General features: G+C 37.8%; 1 protein-coding gene across 6 annotated transcripts in view; it reads left to right on the top strand.

The window, feature by feature from the left end:
- Positions 1-210: 210 nt before the first annotated feature.
- Positions 211-19990, top strand: part of DDC (dopa decarboxylase) — a 69845-nt gene continuing 50065 nt past the window's right edge. For 2 of the 6 annotated variants that reach the window (XM_027878978.1, XM_027878984.1), the window contains exon 1: positions 211-401. The gene's annotated coding sequence lies outside the window, so the exon portion shown is untranslated. Of the gene's footprint in view, positions 402-720; positions 768-15345; positions 15425-15976; positions 15985-19990 lie in introns of those variants that run through there. The other 4 variants (XM_027878983.1, XM_027878980.1, XM_027878982.1 and 1 more) reach the window with 4 other exon arrangements.

The raw sequence follows: 19990 nt of genomic DNA, 5'->3' as shown, positions 1-19990 counted from the left end.
CCTGCCTGCGCTCTTGGCTCGCTCTGTCCCTCGCATCATTGGATTTTACACTTGAGGCTCTGTGAGTAAGTGAAAAGTCCCATGTTCCTCCCACCCCAGTGCATGTGAAATGCCGCTGAATGAGCTCACAGGTTTCCCGGTTTTCCCTTGTTGAGAAAGAACGGCTGATAAAGCTGATGAACACAGGTCTGCAGGTGGTTAATGGTTAACCAAAGAGTGCAGGGCGAGCACAGCAGAAGTGAAGACCAGATAGTCACTGGAAAATCCTTATAAATTTCCTGAGTTTAAAATTCCTTAGCCACTTCTGGTAACGTCTTCCTCACAGGGTGGGAGACTATAAGAGAACTAGAGAAAATACCTGCTTCCAAGGTACCTGGAAAAGGAGTGAAATCTCCAAACAGGTAAGGATAAATTCGATAATGTCTGAAACTGAAGTTGCCTCTGCACTTTCACCAAATAATCTGATCCAACAAGTCCACATAATGTGTTAAGTATTAAGCTAGTTAGCATTTAGAAGTGCAGCATGATATGCTAGATGTAAGCCTGTTTTAATTGACATGTGCTTTTGTTGAAACTTCACGAATTCTTGACTGTATTTTGAAATCAAAACTCTGCAATTCACAACATTTTAAAGGGAATCACTTCTTGCCTGATTCTAAAAATTGACCTGAGGGCACTGCTGGTAAAGCAAAGAAGCCTGAAGGGACGGCAGTAGCTCTGAGTGATGGTACACTGGGCAGCCTTGGAGCTGAATCCCAGCTGTCAAGGTAATTTTATTAACCTTTTCAAATTTGGTCAGGAAAAAAAGTTATTATTTCTTTGAAAATTTAGTTCTCCTAGTCCTGTAACCTTATTTTATTGTAAAAGTGGCATTAGGTTTGTCCTCTTGTAGAGATCCTGTTTATGACACAGGGACTGGAGTCATCCCCGTAAATTGACCCTACAATTTTATATGGAGCTAGACATGAAACAGCAAAAATTACTTCAGCGTTGGTAGGGTTCAGAGGAAGATAATGAAATTGGAACTACCATTCATAAATACAAAATTGGAAAAGGAAAGGTGGAATAAAACAACAGTTTTTAAAAATTACCATTTACATTACAGAAATTTACAGTTATGTCAATGGCAAATTAAAGGGGAAAAAAAAGATACTCCAACAACAGTGTAATGAAAACCAAGTTTCTAGTATAACAGTGATACATGCTGAAAGGCTTCCTTGGGTGAGTGACCCTTGAAGGAAGAGCATTCTGGCATTCAAAGTGTGGATCCCCCACCAGAGCATCTCCAGTTCCAGTGAGGAAACTGAAATTTCTTGCAGTTTTTCATGAATAAGGGATTTACTGAGACTAAGGTCCTGGACTGTGGATTTTTAATTATGCAGCTATGTCCTTGCTGCACGCATAGTGGAATGAAACTGTTGCTTCGCTGGTAGAACAGAGACTGTCATCTCTCCTGTCTGTCTTGTACTGTGAAGACAGTAGAATGAAATACGACTTGCGTACGTAGAAATTTGAAGTGTTCATCTGTTTGAAAGATAGTATTGAAGTTCTGACAACAAAGAGGTTGCTGAAACCTCATATTTGGGAGTAAGGAGATGGAATAGGGCAGTTTTCAAAGGGGGCTGCAAGGTGGTGCGATAATCTCGTGAAAATGCAGAAAATTTGAGATATATTTTGCCTTGCCCTATTGCCAATCAGTTGGCTTCTGCTGAGCACATGGGAAGTGTGCAGAGCCAAGACAAGCTGGTGAGGGGATGGGTAATGGTTGTTGAGATGGTGTGTTGTTACACTGTAATGGAAAGAAAATTTCTGAAGATTATTTAAAGTTGTCAGAGAGTTTCTTTAAATGGTCAGTTGATCCACATCCATGGGAAATTTCTGTGTTGCTTCAGCCATTCCTTTAGTGTATGTTTTTTACTCTGTTCCTTCCATTATACATTAAAAACTGGTCATTTAATTCTTCTGAGGTGCAAAAAATGATATATTTTTTCAATCAGAGATAATACCTGAGATAATCAGCAAAATATATGGCCAACAGTATTTCATAATTCCACCACTGGTAAGTGAAAAAAAAATTATTCCAATCTGTACAAAAACCCTTAACTTATTTCCAGCATATCCTAATCACAATCCTGTTATTCATCTCAAGTAATTCTGTTGCCTCTCCATATACACAGTCCTCCCGTGTTCCTCTGGTGAGTGTCTCCTCATCTAGCTAATGTTCATGCTGCTTACATGTTTCATCTCCTGGCAAAGATATCTTACCTGTAGCAAACATTTGGAATGCAGCAATTGTCTCATTGCACATTTTTCACCTTCTTTCTTGATCCTGTGTAGATTGTATCTTCGTCTGTTCAAAACCAAATAACAGAACAGGAGAAGAAATATTATGGTAAATAGTCATTACTTGAAAGGTAAATTGGGATTTTAGTATTGGGTTCTTTGTCAGAGAGCTGGCAAAAGCATTGTACACTTAAAAGGTTGTTCTCACAGTTTAGTATTAAATAATAGCATTTTTCTCCCATCTTCTCTTTGAAAGGAACATTTGGTTTGAAAATTAAGGGAAAGTTTGTTAAGCTTTGTCAAGACATAATAGAAATTAGTTTTGTCCTTCCTGGTTGCATTTTTTCAGAGGAATTAGATGATTTTAGTGAGTCAAATGTAGTTTAATGTTGCTATTCTTGTATTATGTCAGATGTATTACTTCATTCCTGAATTTATTCTTTACAGTGTCAAAGGCAGACAGTGAGAGAGATTTTATCTCTAAGAAGATGATGACTGATGTGTGGATTAATGGCAGCACTTGATATTTTTTTCATTGATTCTCCATCAGTGAAACGCCATGCTGTAAGTCTCAGTGTAGGAACTTGGGATGATTTGAAGGCAAAGATGTGAGGCCAGTGCTGTGTAACCGATACAACAGTCCCTATACAGGATGTATCTCCCCCTCTGTTACGTCCAACCCACCTCTATAAGCTTGGTATGAAGCAGAGAGGTTAGGAAAGTTTTGAAGTGATTTGAACAAAGGTAACAAAGATAAGTTTCTGTCACTGAAAGGAGGATAAGGAGAGAGGACATGGGATTCTTCTGATCTTAACACTGGAGACATCTGAAGCCACAGTAACAGCAACTGTGCATTCCAGGAGAAGCTGCAAAAATAATAGCCCTAAGCCAGCGTTATTATTAGCATTTCAGAGTTTCAAGCCAATCGTGCCAGACTTAGGTTTGTGACATTCCTTATGTTTCAGAAATTTATTTTTTTTTTTGTATACCAAGTACCGTCTCATTGCTAGGGTAACGTCAATCTCTGGTGTTAGCATTACTGTCATATAATTTGGAGTTCAAGGCATACAGCAGCAAGTTGAAATGCATAGAAGAAAGCTGCAAAAAGAAAGGGAATAATCTCTTTCTGCTTAGTGGACGAGATGTAAATAACAGACTAAATCTGGGGGAAAAAGAGAGCCTAGAAAATAATGCACTGTAGTGTATTGTTTAGGAAGGCTATAAATTCAGCATCAGAGTAATGCTACTGTTAAGTTGCTTATAACACTTCCTTCTGTTTTGGCCTCATTTGCACTCAGTTGTGCTGTTGACAAATTGTTTAACTTAAATGAAAAAGACCTCACAGTTTTAGATTTTTTTCTCTGACACATGACAGTGCAGGTACAGTTAACATGATGTAACATAAAAAGAAACAAGCATCATTACTGTGACTACTTAGTCATGTAAAAAAGCAAGATGGGAAATTACAGAGATACTGCATATGGTGCTTTCTGCTTTTAAAAACAATCTGACCTCATAAAATTAGAAAGCATCCAGCTAATTGTAGAACCAGGTATATAAATTTCAAGGCAAATATACGTTTCCAGATATATGGGACACTCTGAAGGCTGCTGAAATGCCAGCATGCTGGGGACATGGCTGGCAGACACCTTTTCTGCTCAGACAATACCCTAAACAAAACGGTCTTTCTGTGGGGCTGATATTGTCCCTTTCTGTGCTGTTTCTTTAAAGGGAGGAAGAGAAAATGAATGCAAAGGATTTAAGAGGAGGTGACATTTCTTTAATGACATCCTGTAGATGCATTATCTCACAGAGACCTTGTTCTTTATATCTTACTCTGATTAGCACGTGTCTTTGTGCAGTTTTAAAATGCTTGGACAGTTTTCCCTGAAGAAATACATGTGCCTTCCAGCAGCTTTAAATTGCTCTTGATATGTTTGATATCCTTATACATCTGCAAACACATCAGAATCTTGCTGAGTTCTTGACTGTAGTTCTTCCTGTGGTAATTATATTTTCTGCAGTTTTAACCGCACATGATGTGAAAAAGTTTTTCCTTCTGTTTTTAATGTGCTGTCTTTAATTTCCCTGAGTAGTTCCTCTTGGGCTTTTAAAATTTGAAAAACAGAAGGAAGTTCTTTATCTTCTCCCTTTACTCTTTCATTCCCTTATCCTTTCCTTGGTTTCCCTCATGTTGTTCTGTTTTCAAAGCTAACCAGGCCCACTCATTTGAATCTTCCCTAGAGGAAGGCATAAGTGGCTTTGAAGAAAAATCGTCTCTTACACTTCAGGAGGGCAGTGAAGTCTTTTTGAAAGTGAAAATCTGAGAGAATATTGAATATTCCAGAACTGTTCCAACAATTGATCAAAAGTCCTTAGAATATTTTTCATATAATTCACTGACTTATTCTTACTGGATCCGAACTTCTTGTTATTCTTGATCATACTACTTACTAAACAGAAGTTTTTGTTCAACAGTGCCACCAAGATTGCTTAGACTGTGTCCATTAGTTTGACCCTTAAGATGTTTTCCCCCCTTTGTACACTGTGCTACTTCAGAATTAATGTTACTGAGCTTCCTGCAACTCTGTACTGACTATTCAAGGTGTGACATTCCTAGCTCTCCTCCCCAGTTCCTATGGCTGCATTTTTAATAGGAAAAGAAAAAGAGAGGGGAGTGGGATAGGATGGTGAGATGATACCCTTTCACTGCAAGCTTTCATATCGTACTAAGAAATATAAAAGCCCCCAGGTATTGCAGCTTCCATATATTTTAGGCAGCTGAGGTAAAGGGGTCTAAGAGACCTCCTTGGCAGGAGCTGCACCCCTAGTGGCAATCTTGATCTGTGAGGAAAACTCCTTCATATCACTAAGTTTCCAAAATAATGTGTAAATAAAATTTAGTATTACAATGTAGAATCAAAGAAAATACTTGATTGTGAGAGCTCGGAAACCTCTGTATGACTGTACTTAACAGTATTTAATATTAAGGAACAATGATAAAGTCGAATATACATTCAAACTTCTTAACAAATGTAGTTATGGAATTATCATTGCCCAGACATTTAAGTTCTGAGACTAAACAAATTTTTTGGTATACATTCACCTTAATAAAGGTTAAGTTAATTACCAGTTAAGTAATAGAAAGCATTTGTGAATAATAATAATAGCATAAGCATAGCTTTAAGGAGTTGTCAAACTCAAACAGAACACATCTCACAACCCAACTAGAGTGCCAGTACAGGCATCCCTAGGCAGTCACCAGCTTAGCAGCAGGGTGGTGCTGCAGTTCCTGAGTGTCACTGGCTCTGTGGCCTGAGTCAGCAGAAAAAGCAGCAACCTCTAACTGGATGCACGTTACACGTACTCCCATGGTTTTCCATTTTTGATGGTTTTCTTAGCATTTTAATCTTTTTTCTTATGGCATAATCTTCTGTTTCTTCAGTATTCTTTTTCCTCCAGAGAAATTTATATTTAATATTGGCATCTGTTCCTAAAATCCTTCTTTTTATCATATCCTAGAATTTATTTAATTATTTAGTCATACTTTCATTTTTTGTTGAGGCTGATGACATACAGCCTTTATTCAGGTGGGTGTGTAAATTCATGATTATATATGTTAAACTTTGTTACAAGATCTTTCCAGACTCTCCTAAGTCTTTTATTTGCTAGTTGCTAACATAACAGGTGCCTCACACACTCTCTCCTGTTTTCTGTTGCCTTGCACATGCCAGAATTTTTTTCTTGGCACTGCTCACTGAGGCGACGACTTGTCTTCTCATTTGTCTGCCTTGCCAGCTTTTAAATAGGCCCATATTGTGTCATTATCTTTAGATACCTGGAGACCAGGTACAAAGGTGTTAATTCCCGAGCAAGTACTGCAGGACCACACTCTGAGGCCTGCCACACCTGACAGGACAGGTGTCTTGTTGTGCTAGGTTACTGAAAATAACATTTATTACAATGAAAAGTTTGAATTCAAAAAGTAAAACCCAGAGCCTTACAAATGTGTTTCGTGCTAATGAAACATAAGGCATAAAAAATAGAGTACATTATTATGGTTATATGTAAGTGTAAGGATTCTCTGTAGCTGCATCAGCAGCTCAGCTACTTATAAGGCTGATCTCAAGAATATCTGCCCACGGCACACAACTGTTGTGTGAATTTATGCCCGGGGTTGTTCTTACACCCACCTCTGCCTCCTCCTTTTCGAGGTTATTGATACATGTTTCTATTGTACATCATCGTAATGAGAATGTTCCTACCTTTGGGTGATTTCCATTCTACCACTATCAGAGAATCTGAGATGCAAACCTATTTTTTGTCGACTTAATCTTCCTTTAAAAAAAAAAAAAAATTTTTTTTACTATTACAGTAATTTGTTACCATGTAGAATGTTGTTCTGTTCAGCCCAGTAATTAATTGCCTACTAGTCCTTAAATGACTTTAAGATTGAGTGGTGAACTACTCATTTGCTACTACTGTGGCTTCCTCATGTTTCCTTCCAAGGCTAAAAAAAAAAGTACAAAAAATATTGTTTGTTTTTTGCTACAGCTTTTGCTTCATTTTGGAGGTTCCTTTGGCAATGTTTTTCTAATTTTTTCAAGAGCATATTTCTTTTCCTTTTGACTATATATTTCTTAAAAATACATTGTGCCCTTTTGGATCAACAGTTTTTGACCTAATACATCTTTATGAGTAGTCCATTTTAAAGACACATAAATTTGAGCAAAATCTCATATCTGGCAGAAGGAGTTAGATATTAAAGGGGGTAACAGAAGCCAGTGTTACTAATCCTACTAAAAAAAAAAGTTATTACAGATGAGTAAGTACTGTCTGCTAGCACCTTCTTTCTCAACTGTTCTTATTTTTCCTGCTGTTGAAAATGGCTGTTAAAACTCCACCTTTTGGTTACTGTTTTATTTAGAAAATCATCCCTAAATTGCATGTTTCATTGGTTTTGAAACTTCAAATGATCTTGATATTCTACAGGTTCTTGGTAAACCTATACACTTGTTGTGCTGTGTTACTAGGAAAGGCATATTCACACATCTTTAATTTTTCTTGGCTTGTTCCTAGCATAGAGTTCCATCACAAGTTCTTTTTAACAACAAGGCTATCAAGGCTATTTGCTGCACATTGCTTTTAAGTATTTCTTTTTCTGCACATACGTTTGGTACATAAATTACAAAAAAAAAGTGTGTGAACAAAGGTGTTTGCTATTCCGAAGCTTTGAATGTTATTACATCATGTTACTATAATAAAATTAAAATAAATATATTATCACATCTGATACAGCTGACCTTGCTACCAGGTTTTGATTTGTCGGCTTTTTGCAGTCTCTACTGCTCAGCACTATTCCATGTTGGAAGTAAATCCATTACTTGTTTTCAGAAGAGGATTTTTTTTTTTTTTTTTTTTTAAAATACAGTTCCTACAGAAAACTGGTAGTTCCTTTAACAACAGAAGCCTCTGATAAGTTGTGGAATTGTTTCAAAATTTCTAAGAAGATAATCAAAATTTGTTGTATTCAAAGCAGTATAAAACATTCTTTTGCTCAAGAAAATTACCTGTAAAAGGATACTGGAAGGAAAACAGAATAAATGTAGATGTAGAAGAACCATTCATTTGTTTGAAAAACAGCAGAAGGATTATTTTTATAACAGCTAGGAAATATTATGAATAGAAATGGCTTATTCAATAGATATTTAACAGGGCAAACGGAGAGAAGTATGAAATGGGTAGTGCTAGATGATGGAGTGTAACTGAGCTGTAAGCAGAGGAGGTTGTGCCCTCTGCTGTAATTTGTACATCGTTCTCTGCTTCACTGCACAGTCCCTCTACACTCCCAGTTTGATCCCAATCACAATATTCAGCTCATTTTTCCTGGGGAAAAAAAAGGTGAGTTTAGATGCCTGATGAGGATGTGAATTCAGCTTCACTGTAAGAAAACCCACAGCTCCACCTATCTCTATTCCAAATTCAACAGGCAGAGCCATAGCAAATATTTTGAATCTTAACACACAGGTTCTGGATCTCTTGTTCCCCAGTCGTCTTCCACATGCTAGTTGAGGATGCTTCTGGTTACCTTGTCATCACAGTTGTACAACTTGTCTTCCTGGGTAGCAGCAGTAGCAGCCAGCAGAGCTGTAAGCTGCAGAGCTGAGGAGAAGTATATTGTCTTGAGAGTCCAGAAATATTGTCGGACTTTTTGCGAGAGCTTGCTATTCTAGGATTGGTAGAAACCAACTTTTCTTTGTAAGTATCCATTGAATGTATAACACTATTTCTCAGGGGGTCTTTTTTCAGTGAATAGAAAGCAAGCAGGTTGTGTAATTCATTCCTTGTTTCACATCGCATTGAGGTATTTCCTTTGTCTTAGCAATGTTGCAGGCTTGGAATGTGTTTGATATGCATTGTACTCACAGCTGAAGAATCTTGAGTTAAGCTTTTTTTAGATAGTAAATGAATTACTTCAGGTATTCTTGAAGTTTACAGTCACATAAAATGTGGACTACTGACCTGGGATCTATGAGTTTATTATTGTGGAAGATAAAGTAAATAATTCATAATTTTGATGAAAGATTAGTGTGATTTTACATGCTGAACATACATATTAAGAAAGAAAATTGGCAACCAATGTAAAATATTAACTGCTTTTAAATAATTTACTAGTCAGAGAATGTAGATATAGAGGACTTTTCTTAAGGTTTGCTTCAGTGGGCAACAGGAATAGGTTTAGACTGGTGTGTTGTTGAAAGAGAGAAACTGAAAATATCCTCTAGATTCAGCAGAAGCTATAGGCAGGTAAGGTGTCTTGCTTCGTTATATGTTTCAGTGTATGTAACGTAAAATGTGGTAGTGATTCTCCTTTCCTAAGCATACTTTCCCTCCATTCTGTGTTCTCTGAGCACTGAAGAAGAGTGAAAAATTACATTTCTAAACCATTTTCTTCTGGGAAAAGTAGAGATGGAAGAGATGTCTCTTAAGACTACACAGATCAAGACCTCTCCTAAATAAAGGAGATAGGGTTTTTTTAAGAGTTGGCAGGAAGGAAAAAACAGAAATCTCAATTTCCCAAACTTTCCTAGATTGTCTTTCAGAGACAGATGCAGAATATCAGACTGATGTAAAGGCAGGTTGCTTCTCGACTGGCAACAACTGACCTCAAAACAAAGAGGTTCAAAATCTGTGCCTATGACTAGAGACACTGCCAGAGTTCTGCCAGAGGGAGGTGCTGCCACTTTAAACCTGGCCTAGATTTAGGCTGTTTGGATTCCAAATCCGGCTGTAGCCAAATGTGGTTGCACAGAAAAATAAGCTGAAAGAGAACAGCCCTTTCTAGCAAAATATTTTATGGAAAATTCCTCTGAGAACTTACCCAGAATTGCACAGCATATGGCAAGGGGTTGCATCTGTACTTGAAAGCAAGAACTTGAACTAAGGTCTCTGAGCACAAATGTAATGAATACATAGGACTGTCCTTCTTATTTAACTGCCTATCTCCGCCAGTCACATGTAAATCCCTCCTAAATGAGAGCCTGCCTCTCCTAATGGTAGTGTGGAAGCTGTGATTATCTGAGGTGAGGAAGGGAACAAGATCATAAGGAGAACAGATGGCAGGCAGTTCTGAGTGGGGGTATGGCTGGCTTCTCTGTGGTGAAGCTACCTGCAGCAGCTTAAGCTGTTATCTTTTCTGGCTCACTGTTTTCCCACCTAGCTGGAGATGATTGCCTTTCTTGTGGAGTTGGCAGGAGGGATCGTGTGAACACTTGGTGGCTCTGTCCCCTAATGCCACAGGGACAGCCAGGTTCTTTTAGGGGTAGAATGAGAATTGGCCCCAGGGTTTTAGGTACAATTAGACTATTACATAAAATACTTACTTTTCAGCATAGTTTATTGTTATCTACATTTTTTAGCATTTAGCGTAGTTTATTCTTGCACAAAGTTTTTATGAATTATACTTTCTGTTAAGCAAAATTTCTAGTAATGAGTGTAGCTTTCTTACTGTTTAGAGTGTTTAATTACTTACACTGGACTCTCTGCAGATCATGCCAAACTCTAAGTGATAGGTGCATGGCACAGTAATCATAATCTGGACCCAGACTTTACCCAAAAGAACATGAGTCACTCAGTCTTCAGAGGAAGAAAACAATGGTAGCTGCATCCCAGGCCACTGGGGGATCACTGGGTTTTGCTGTCCAGCATCAGGACTTGCAGCTGCTTGATTTTATGGGCAGTATCTCACATAATGTTACACTTCTGTGTTCCATAACATCCTAGCAGCAGTGCTTGGTGGGCAGATATTTTTTTCACAGTGCTGCCAGGGAATGTGGCTGTTCTGCAATGGGGATCATGACATCTTGGTGACAACTATGGTGTTGCAAAGGGAAAAAGAGAAGGAGGTGATACATGATTAGCACACATTTTATGGCTGTTTGTCTTAAGAAATGGTGTTGCTAACCATATTACCTGTGATCAGGAGCAGGTCATATACAGATTACATGGCTCCGGTGGAAAGCCATCATTTTAATGTAAATGCAACTTCCTGCACAAGCAGTTGGGATGTGTACATATGTCACTCCCACCTCTGAGGCAAAGACAGTAGTCCACAGCAGAGGGTAGCAAACATTACCTTACTTACTGGTTTAGCTGTGAATGTGTGCCCGTGACCAGTGAGACCTGTGCATGTGGCAGGTTCGGTTCCCATTCAGTTCTCCGGAGCTCTAGGTTTTTGATATGTGTGCAGTAATTTCTCTTTTTTGGAGAAAGTGCACGTATTCAGCAAGTTTTATGTTATATTAAGCATAAAGTCTCCAGAAGATTTGCATTGGTCTCTTCTAGAAAGGTGCATGTGTTAGCACAGACTGAAGGAGAGCCAAAGACACCTTTACAGCAAAGCTGACAGAATGATCCCTTGCCATAGAATTTCCTGTAATCTGAGAAAGCTGGATACCAACATGCTCTTTATGGGGAGACTCTAGTGATGTTGTCATCCTGTAAAGAATGACTCAGTGCTTATACTGGTGACATGCTCTTCCAAGCTTCCTGCAAGTAGGGCATGGTAGTGCATGGCCGTGGTGACAAGGCATTAATCACAGTCAGTGACAAAATGTCTTCTTGACTAAGCGTTATGTGTTCTTTGATATCTTTGCAAACAGTGATCCAAACCAATCACATGCGTAAGTAAGAACAAGTGCTGCATTATGTTTCCCCTATATCTCAAGCCATCTTTGTTCCTCATGCCTCATCTGGGTCTGTCCTTTCATCCACACAATGGACTATTCCATTCATAAACTGCTATAACTTGCTTTTTAATATGAGGTCTTCATAGCACATTTAAGCCCTGCCAGCAGTTCATCTATCAGCCACAGCTTCTGTGAGGCTCACAGTAGTCAGTGCTTGAGAAAATTTTCTCTGCGAGCAATACAGGGCTGGACGAGTGCCCTGGCAGTGCCTACACCTCTAGGTAAGCACATCTTCTCAGCTCACAGAAGCAGCTATTCCTATCTCTTTATTGGAAGAGTCTGCCTACTGTGATTGCAGCCTGCTCTCACTGTCTCTGCGACTCTTCACAGCCTGTCAGTTTTTCTGTTGACACTTTTTCGGTTCATCACAACCTCTCTCTTTTCAGTAGGCTGGCTTCCATAAGAGTTATATACTCAGGCTGCCTCGAACCAGCAAGTGGTACATTAACTCCTCTGAAGCTGTGTGTTTCAGTGTGTCCATGTTCACTTCGTTAGCAGTTCCTTTTTATCCTTCTTTGGTTTACCTTCACATGTTCACACAGACAGCAGTAGGAACTGAACAGGGAAAACAAGTCGCACAGAAAATATTCATGAAATAGAGGATAGTTACTTTCCCAGTTTGTCAGCACTGTCTGAGATTCATCTCCTGGCTAATCTGTTGCAAAGTCTACTTATGTTCTGCAGGAGACTTAGGTTTTATCTTCATACGTTGCAAGTAATCCATCTATTTGTGTCTGAAGGCTTTATTTGATTCTTACTTTCTTCCAAAGGATATGCGCCCTTTGTTTTATTTAGAAAATTGTTAGTTGCACATTTTGGTTAAAACATTCTCCTCTGTCTTGTCTCATCTTTGTGGCTTATGCAGATTTGGACCTTGTTTATGGAACATACAAGGACTTGTCATTCCAGTACATCTGAGTGATTTTCAAGGTGTTTTTTTTTTTCTTTCTTTTACCTTTTTGTAGATAACTTTCTTTTTCATTACTGGTATTTTTACATTCATAGAAGAATATACTGGGGATGGGGGGGGAGACAAAGAAGGGGCTCTGCTACTGTTCTCTCTTTGAAGGAGCAACAGCAAGAAGAACAGGAAAAAAGGCCTTCAGCCTCCAAATAGCATCCCTGCACTACAGATAAAACCATATATTAAGCAACAAACCAGTGTTTTTTCTCAAGCTTAGGCAACTGTGACTGTTCCTCTTACACCAACTGTGGAAAACAGGCAGAAAAATTGTGCTAGTATGATTTCCAATGGATTGTTTCAAATTATTTTCTCAATATTTAAAGTATTGATGATATCTGGGTCAATTATAAGCCCTTCATGTTATAGCTTAGAACAGGTTTGTTCAAATATTGTTAGGCTCAGTGAACTACAGCACAAACACACCTTGATCAAATTTAGTAACTAGAGTCACACTAGGAGGCTAACATAAGATAAGTGTCAGGCTATTCAGGTGAGGAAAAATAAAGTTGGGAGTAAAATCATCTAATTGTGACTGAACTGAAAGCCTGGGAAAACTGCCTTTTCATTTCTAACCTTCATTGTGCAATAGTGGAAGAGGTAAAACCTATTAGAAAGTGGGTACAACTTCCTCTGCTTTGATCCATGTCTTTGCACTTGGACTGACAATGGGACTGCAAAGTCATTGATAACACATTGTTTGCATCGTTTTCTGGTGCTGTGCTGAAGCCTCCTGTTCAAACACATTATCTCTCCCACCTTGTTTGCAAACCAAAGGGTTCAGCGATGGTAAGAAATTGATACCATTACTGCATGGGCACAGTATCGTTATATATCATCATCAGGGTGACATACCTCCATGTGCAAAAACATATGGAAGCTTGTCTCTTGTTAGGTGTGAATAATGCAGTCTGTTAGTTGCTTATCAACAAGCCCTGGCCTTTAAACCTTTTGGGATCATCTGTTATTTCTCACACAGTTCTGTCTTGAATTTTGAAACAGTTTGGCAGTAAAGGGGAGATCTCTATTCATTGTGTTTCAGCAGTAAAAGAAGTTATTTTCTGTGAAAGATCCTGAAGCCCTTCAGCAGACTGAAGGGTCTGGAGAAAATTCATGGGCCCACATCAGGTCTGACTTAGCTAGCACCTGTGACAGAAAACTTAGTGATCTTGCTTTTGTCCGCTACAGAAAGATTCTGTTAAGCAAAAATTTGTGTATTGCCAATAGTTGATGATGAGAACTATGACAGTAGTAGAAGTCAGAAGAATTACTAGAGTTGTAGAGAGACATGGAAAATGCTTTTTAGAAAGGCATTTAATTTCCCTTTTCCAAAGGCCCTTTTCCAGCTTGCCTGTTGTACACCTCACACTTTGTTTCCTTTTTCTTCCTGAGGAATTAAAAAAAAAAAAAAAAAAAAAAGAAAAATGTGATTGTTGTCTGTTCACAGGAAGCTTTACAGGTACAGCAGAGAAATAAAAACACATCAGATGACTTTGAGGTGGTATTTCAACATAGGTGAAACCACAGTTTTAGTACTCCAATCTTAATTTTAGTTTCCATTTTTAATTTCCTTTGAAAATTATTTATCTTGTGCAAGCCATTTAGGTGAAACACTGAAGTGAGATTTCAGTTATCCTTAAGTTTACTAGAGACATCTTCAGTTTCTGCATCTTTTATACCCTTACAACAAATTTTGAATTTTCAGCCTTTTCAGTCAAATTCAGGGATAAATAAAAAATAGAAGTATCCAAAACACTTGTTTTTTTAATGGGGTCCCAATATATCAAGGCTGTAACTCTGCGCACTCAGGAGTTGATTTGCTGTGGAAAAAAAAAAAAAAAAGAGTCAACAGCAACTGACTCTGGGATTTCTGAATGCTTTTCAAGATCGTAGACAAATCATTACAGCAGCCAACCTGGGCACTGAAAATGCAAGTCAGATCACAGAATAATATCAAGCACAACAAGCACATTGGAAACAGCAAGTTGACCTGTGGAGTTTAGGTCTTGTTTTTATTTTGAATAGACTCTTCCAGAATTGTAGTGGAGTTGTATTTGGTCTTATAACATTATAAGAGCAAACACAGCCACAAGAGTTTTAAAATATATAACAGCCAGGACTTCTTTGTCCTTCACAAAAAGGTTGGCTGTAATACTGGAGACTGATGTAGGAGCAGTGACTGTCCCAAATCTGCAACACTACCTGGCTGTAAGCTGTTCAGGATTATGAAATGCTGATAGTATTTTTTTTTTAATTAATTTGAACTGCATAAAAATGACAGGAAGTTATCTGGATTCGTCTAGGAAAGAACTCATCATAAAACTTTTAGAATAGGAAAAGAGATCCTGAACACTTAGTATTGCTTCACATATGATGGAAGAGTTAAACTGAAAAAAGTTGGACGAAAGCATATCCAGCAATGTTAATCCTACATATATACCTGTTCAAAATTAGCAGTCCCTTGAGTGGTCTTTCAATCATACCTGTCTTTGTTTCCTGGAAATAATGTTTTACAAAGTGGATCAAAGCACTCGCTTTTACAGCAGCAGCCTGGACAGAAATGTCCCGGAGTGTGTAACACGGAGCGGGCACGTGTGATTGCTCACTGTTAATGAACTCAGACTCGTTAATGGAGTCCCTGGAAGAAAGCACACACCACTCCATAGTTAAGCAGGCAGTGGCCGCTTCTCGGTCAGATCCATCTGCCTTTCGGCGGCTTTTTTTGCAAAGTGTATTTTGGAGGAGGTGTGGGAGGAGTGAGAGATGCTGCTGCTGCATGTTCAATGCAAAGCCCTTGGCTCTGATAGGCTGAAGGGACATGGATACTCTGCCTATATATGCAGGCAACTGCATCCTCTCGGCTTTATAGCTGTCACAGAGGAGCAAAGAAAGACAGTGAGAAAGACAGAGGAGAAGGAAAAAACAACTCTCTGTAAGTAACATTCTTTATCCTTAAGGCGTTGTAGTTATGAAATTCAAGTAGATACATTTGGATTAATGCAACAATTGGTTACTCAGCTCAGCTAACAAACAGCCAGCTCGTGTTATTTTAGAGATAATGATAAAAATAAAAGCATTTATTTTTAACCTAAATTTGCACAATGCATTGTGTACCTCTCATTTTGATTTTGCTTTTTTTTACATCTGCTGTATGTCAGCTACAACTTCTTATATACAATTGTGCAGAATCCCCTGTATCCAAAAAGTTTGTATCTTGTCTTTTCAAATACAGGAGTGCTTCCAATAACCAAGTAGACCTTGAAAAATTCTCTGCCAATTATTTTGAATAATAACATTTCAAGCTAAATTAAACAAATAACTTTTTAGGATGAGGTTTTCCTCAGAAATAACCCTTTCCTATCACTATAGTAAGACCTCAGAAGGGAAAATTACAAAGTTGCAAACTCTGTGCCAGTGACAGCAATGGATACAGTCAGCAACTTCTAACTGGAAAATGTAATTTTTAAAATAAAATGTGAGGGCTTTTAACAGGTATTCCTGATTTTTGGCTTTCACAAAGGCAGAAGTACAGAGTAAATCCAGTTCCTTTTTACTCACGCTGAAATAAAATTCATCCTGAAGTCCCTTTTCAGCCAAATTCCCATTGCCAACAGTGGAAGTTTAGCTTAACAGTAGCAACAGCTGCAAAAACCTTCAGTTGGGTTCAGTAGCAGGAAGTTCTCATAGCTTCAGTGGTGTCACTGTAGCACCACAAGCCTTAAAATTACATTTTGTTCTGCAACAATCAGTTGGCAGAATAGAAAATGCACTTTTCTCATTTATTGGAAGGATACACAGTTATTACTTTTTTTGTGCAAATACAGCTATCAGTTTTAGGTGCTATTAATGTGTCTATGTGTTCTTCCTGACTGTATTTAATAATAGGAGCTGCTAAAAGATTTTATTATGTTAGCTGTTGTTTATTTTACTTTGATGAACTGGAGAACAAGCACACATAAAATTGTAATGTATCAAATATACCTCTCTCTTCATTTGCTCTCCTTTTCCTCTTTTCCTTCTTATTTCTCCTTTTTCATCTTTTTTTTTTCTTTTTCTTCCTCATAACAAATTTCCTGGTAGCATTTAGATATCTTTTACGTTTACATTTAGTAAATACAACCCTCCCCCCCAACAAACAGATTCTAAAATTATAGACCTTTTAACAGAAATATTGAAAAAGCTGAATTTATCAACATAATTTTGTACCTATAAATGTATTTAATAATTAATCGTGTGTAAACTGCTCATTTGTATGGTTCAGTTTCAAATAAAGTAGAAAACTTCAAATGCACATATGCAATCTGAAGGCTAACAACAATTTTTGGTAACTTCATTGAAAAAAGGTGTGGCTATATTCTAATTTAAGTTCACTGAGGTAGAAGGAGTAGTTGAAACAAAGCAGCAAGGGATATGTCAACTTTAGGTTGTGTAGTGTACTTATCCTCTGACAAATTACAGCAAAACCAAAGACCTAAGGGTTTATATATGAATAAATAATACTAAAAAAGATACATTGATATAGTTTAAGGTTAACGTGGTGGTTCTTGTTTTTACCGGCAGTTTAGAGCAGAGCTCAATCTTCTCCACTAAAGTAGGATTTGATCCAAAGTATGCAGTGGTGACAAGAGCCATTGATTCTTGCTGGGAACAAAAATACTCAGACATAATGTATGCTTGGTAAAATTGTATTTTATCACTCAGAGTGAGGCTGTCAATGACTTTGCATACAGACTGTTTACAATGTGGTAGAGGTTGATAATTAGGCAGGGTGCTTCCTGAGAAGCTATGCTCTCCTCGCTTGGGGTTCAACTGGCAGATCCTGAATATGCTGAAATTCATCCTGGGAAGTGTGAGATCTCTGGAAGTGTGGAGCACTCCTCACTCTTTAGGAGCCTACAAGAAGATAGATTACTATTAAATACTTTAGAGAGAGGCTTAATTTCTCTGAAATTTCTATTTAGTTTTGGAAACTTGGTCTTCATTATTTTGCAGTTTAAGTTCCTTCGACCTAAGTGGATGTTTTGAGTGCACGCAGACTGTAACACTCATCCCTTCAGAAAATATGGATTCTCTCAAACAGTGTTTTCAACCCTAAGGGCTGAGTTGTCTGAGGTATTTTGCTTCTTAGAAAGTCACATTCTGTATTTTTAAAATATAGTGGCATATAGGGAAGGTCTCCATGCATTGTGTTGTTGCACTGTACATGTGCTGAATATGCATGCAGGAGGTGGAAATATTTGGTACTGGTAGAGAGGTGAAGTAATTTGTACTTTGAGAGTATTAATTGGTAAGCATTGCAACTGTCTACTGGATGTGGCTTCCATAGCAAGTAGTAATTTCAAGCATATTAAGTGAGATCTATAGTGAACAGTTCAGGAAAAGAATAAAAATAGGAATGAGAGTGTAAGTGGATCTTGTCACTCACAGAGAAGAGATGTAAAATAGGAGGTGAAAAGGGTGACCACTGTGTTCCTGCAAGGAGTATGCCTTCACAGTTTCCCCATGGGATATGTATATTACAGTAGGTAAGGAATTTTCAGGCAAGGTCTTTTAGGGAAGAAGATTCATGGATACAAAAAAAGTAGATTTTTAATTTCTTAGTATTGCCTTTGGGGGATTGAAGAACGGAATACGCTGCTTCAAATTGAAGCAGATTGATATATTTCACTGGATCAAACTGAATTCTGAGTATATTTGAGGTTAAGTAAATACTTGTTTATAGCAATTTATAGCACTGCAACCACTGTAGTGTATTTGGGATAGAAGGTTCCCATTCTTTATGCTTAAGCTTCCTGGTTCAGTTAAAAACAGTGAGTTTCCCCTGTAATTTAATTATTTATCCTGAATTTTAAGAATGCTATTGCAACAGTGATTTATGACAGAAGCAGTGCAGCCGAAACAATGGTAGGATGAGCCAATGGACCTCCAGTTCTTGGGAAGAGGTATAATTAGCAAATAGCAAACAAGATCTCACTGATTATCTAAAATGTATATTTTGTTGCATTGGGTTCACAAATTTCAATTCCAGTTCAGTATCAATTCCATTCATAGGGCAAAACCACAGAATGTGTATCTCATGTTCAGATACACATTGTATTTGCTTATCCTGATATCTGAAGAGAACTTTGTCCAAACTTCTAATAAAAAAATGACAATAAATTATATCAGCACGCTATATAGCAGCAAGATGATGTAAATATTATTTGTAATACAAATCAATTTCAAACAAAAAAATCTAGGTGGAAGGAAAATAGTCACAAGCTGTATAACATACCATCTCCGTTGTCGTAATATGATAAAGTAAATTCATTTTTGTCTGTGCATGTGTGAACTGTTTTGAGCTTACACAGAATTTAATTTACTTTATGCCATTTGGTTTATATTTTGGGAAAAGCCCAAGCAATATACAGAGGTTTTTATGTTAAATGATGCCCTATGTTTGATTACTATGAAGTAAATCTTGAAACTACTATAGTGATACTCTTACATACTCTTACTTGTCTTGACATTGTACTTGTGGTTCACTGGATCCAGAGATATGGAATGAGATACTCAGGCGAACTGATCTGTGTGTAAAAGTCTGTAGATATGACTGTAACACTATGGTGAGCAGCAATAGTGCTGGAAACACCAATCCTCAAGTTCTGAGTCAATTCAGTGTCAGGCATCTCTTACTAATTTGTCAGTCGTATGTTAAATTTTTGTTTTCTCAGCTTTCATCTCTGAAACCAGAGAAAAAAATAAGATTACCTTGTGCAAGTTCTTTAGAGCATGTTATAGCAATGAACCCATGCATGAAGTAGCATACAAGAAATAAAACCAGCATAAATTAAGGGTTAAGTTAGAGATATTGAAAAATAAGTGCAATAGTCTAATATTTAGATTTCTTCTGCCAAAAATGTCTAAACCAAAGAACTGAGCCTTGGTGTGTAATAGGTTGCTGCCACAGAGATGCACATTGATTGCTGCAGTTCATGCTGAACTGTGAACAAAGATGTGTTAAATGAAAATGCACATAAAATTTGGGAGGTATTGAAGAAATAAAATCATCCTAATTTTAAGGAGTAGAAGCAAAACTGCTCCCTTAAACAGTCTTTCAAAAGGGAGGTGACATGCAAAGCTGCCCACCAGAATCCTCTGAGGATGTAATGACTACTGGCAATGTGTTTCCAGCAACTCAGTAGCAAGTCCTAATACCCTTTTCAGAAAGGCATAGACAGAGTCAAATAATCACTTTCATAATAGTTAAGGAGAGTAACATAACTCTAGTAAAATAGCAACAAGAACAGCTATTCTCTGGGGAGTCTTGAAGTCCCTACTGTGCAGATCCTTGCTTTCCCAAGTGGTTAGTGACCTACAGCAGCACCTGGCCTTCTTAAATAGCGGCAACAGCAGCTGCTCCACACAAATCCCAGATCCTCAGTTTGTAGCAGCTGAGATGTCTCTAGGACAGTGTTTATCAATGGTGTCTTTCTTTTGTGATGTTACAGAACTGGTT

Source organism: Empidonax traillii, unplaced genomic scaffold (assembly GCF_003031625.1).
Source record: "Empidonax traillii isolate 1590-97213 ecotype Southwest subspecies unplaced genomic scaffold, ASM303162v1 scaffold48:size2401408, whole genome shotgun sequence".
NCBI lineage: Eukaryota > Metazoa > Chordata > Aves > Passeriformes > Tyrannidae > Empidonax > Empidonax traillii.
This window is presented reverse-complemented; position numbering and strand designations above follow the sequence as displayed.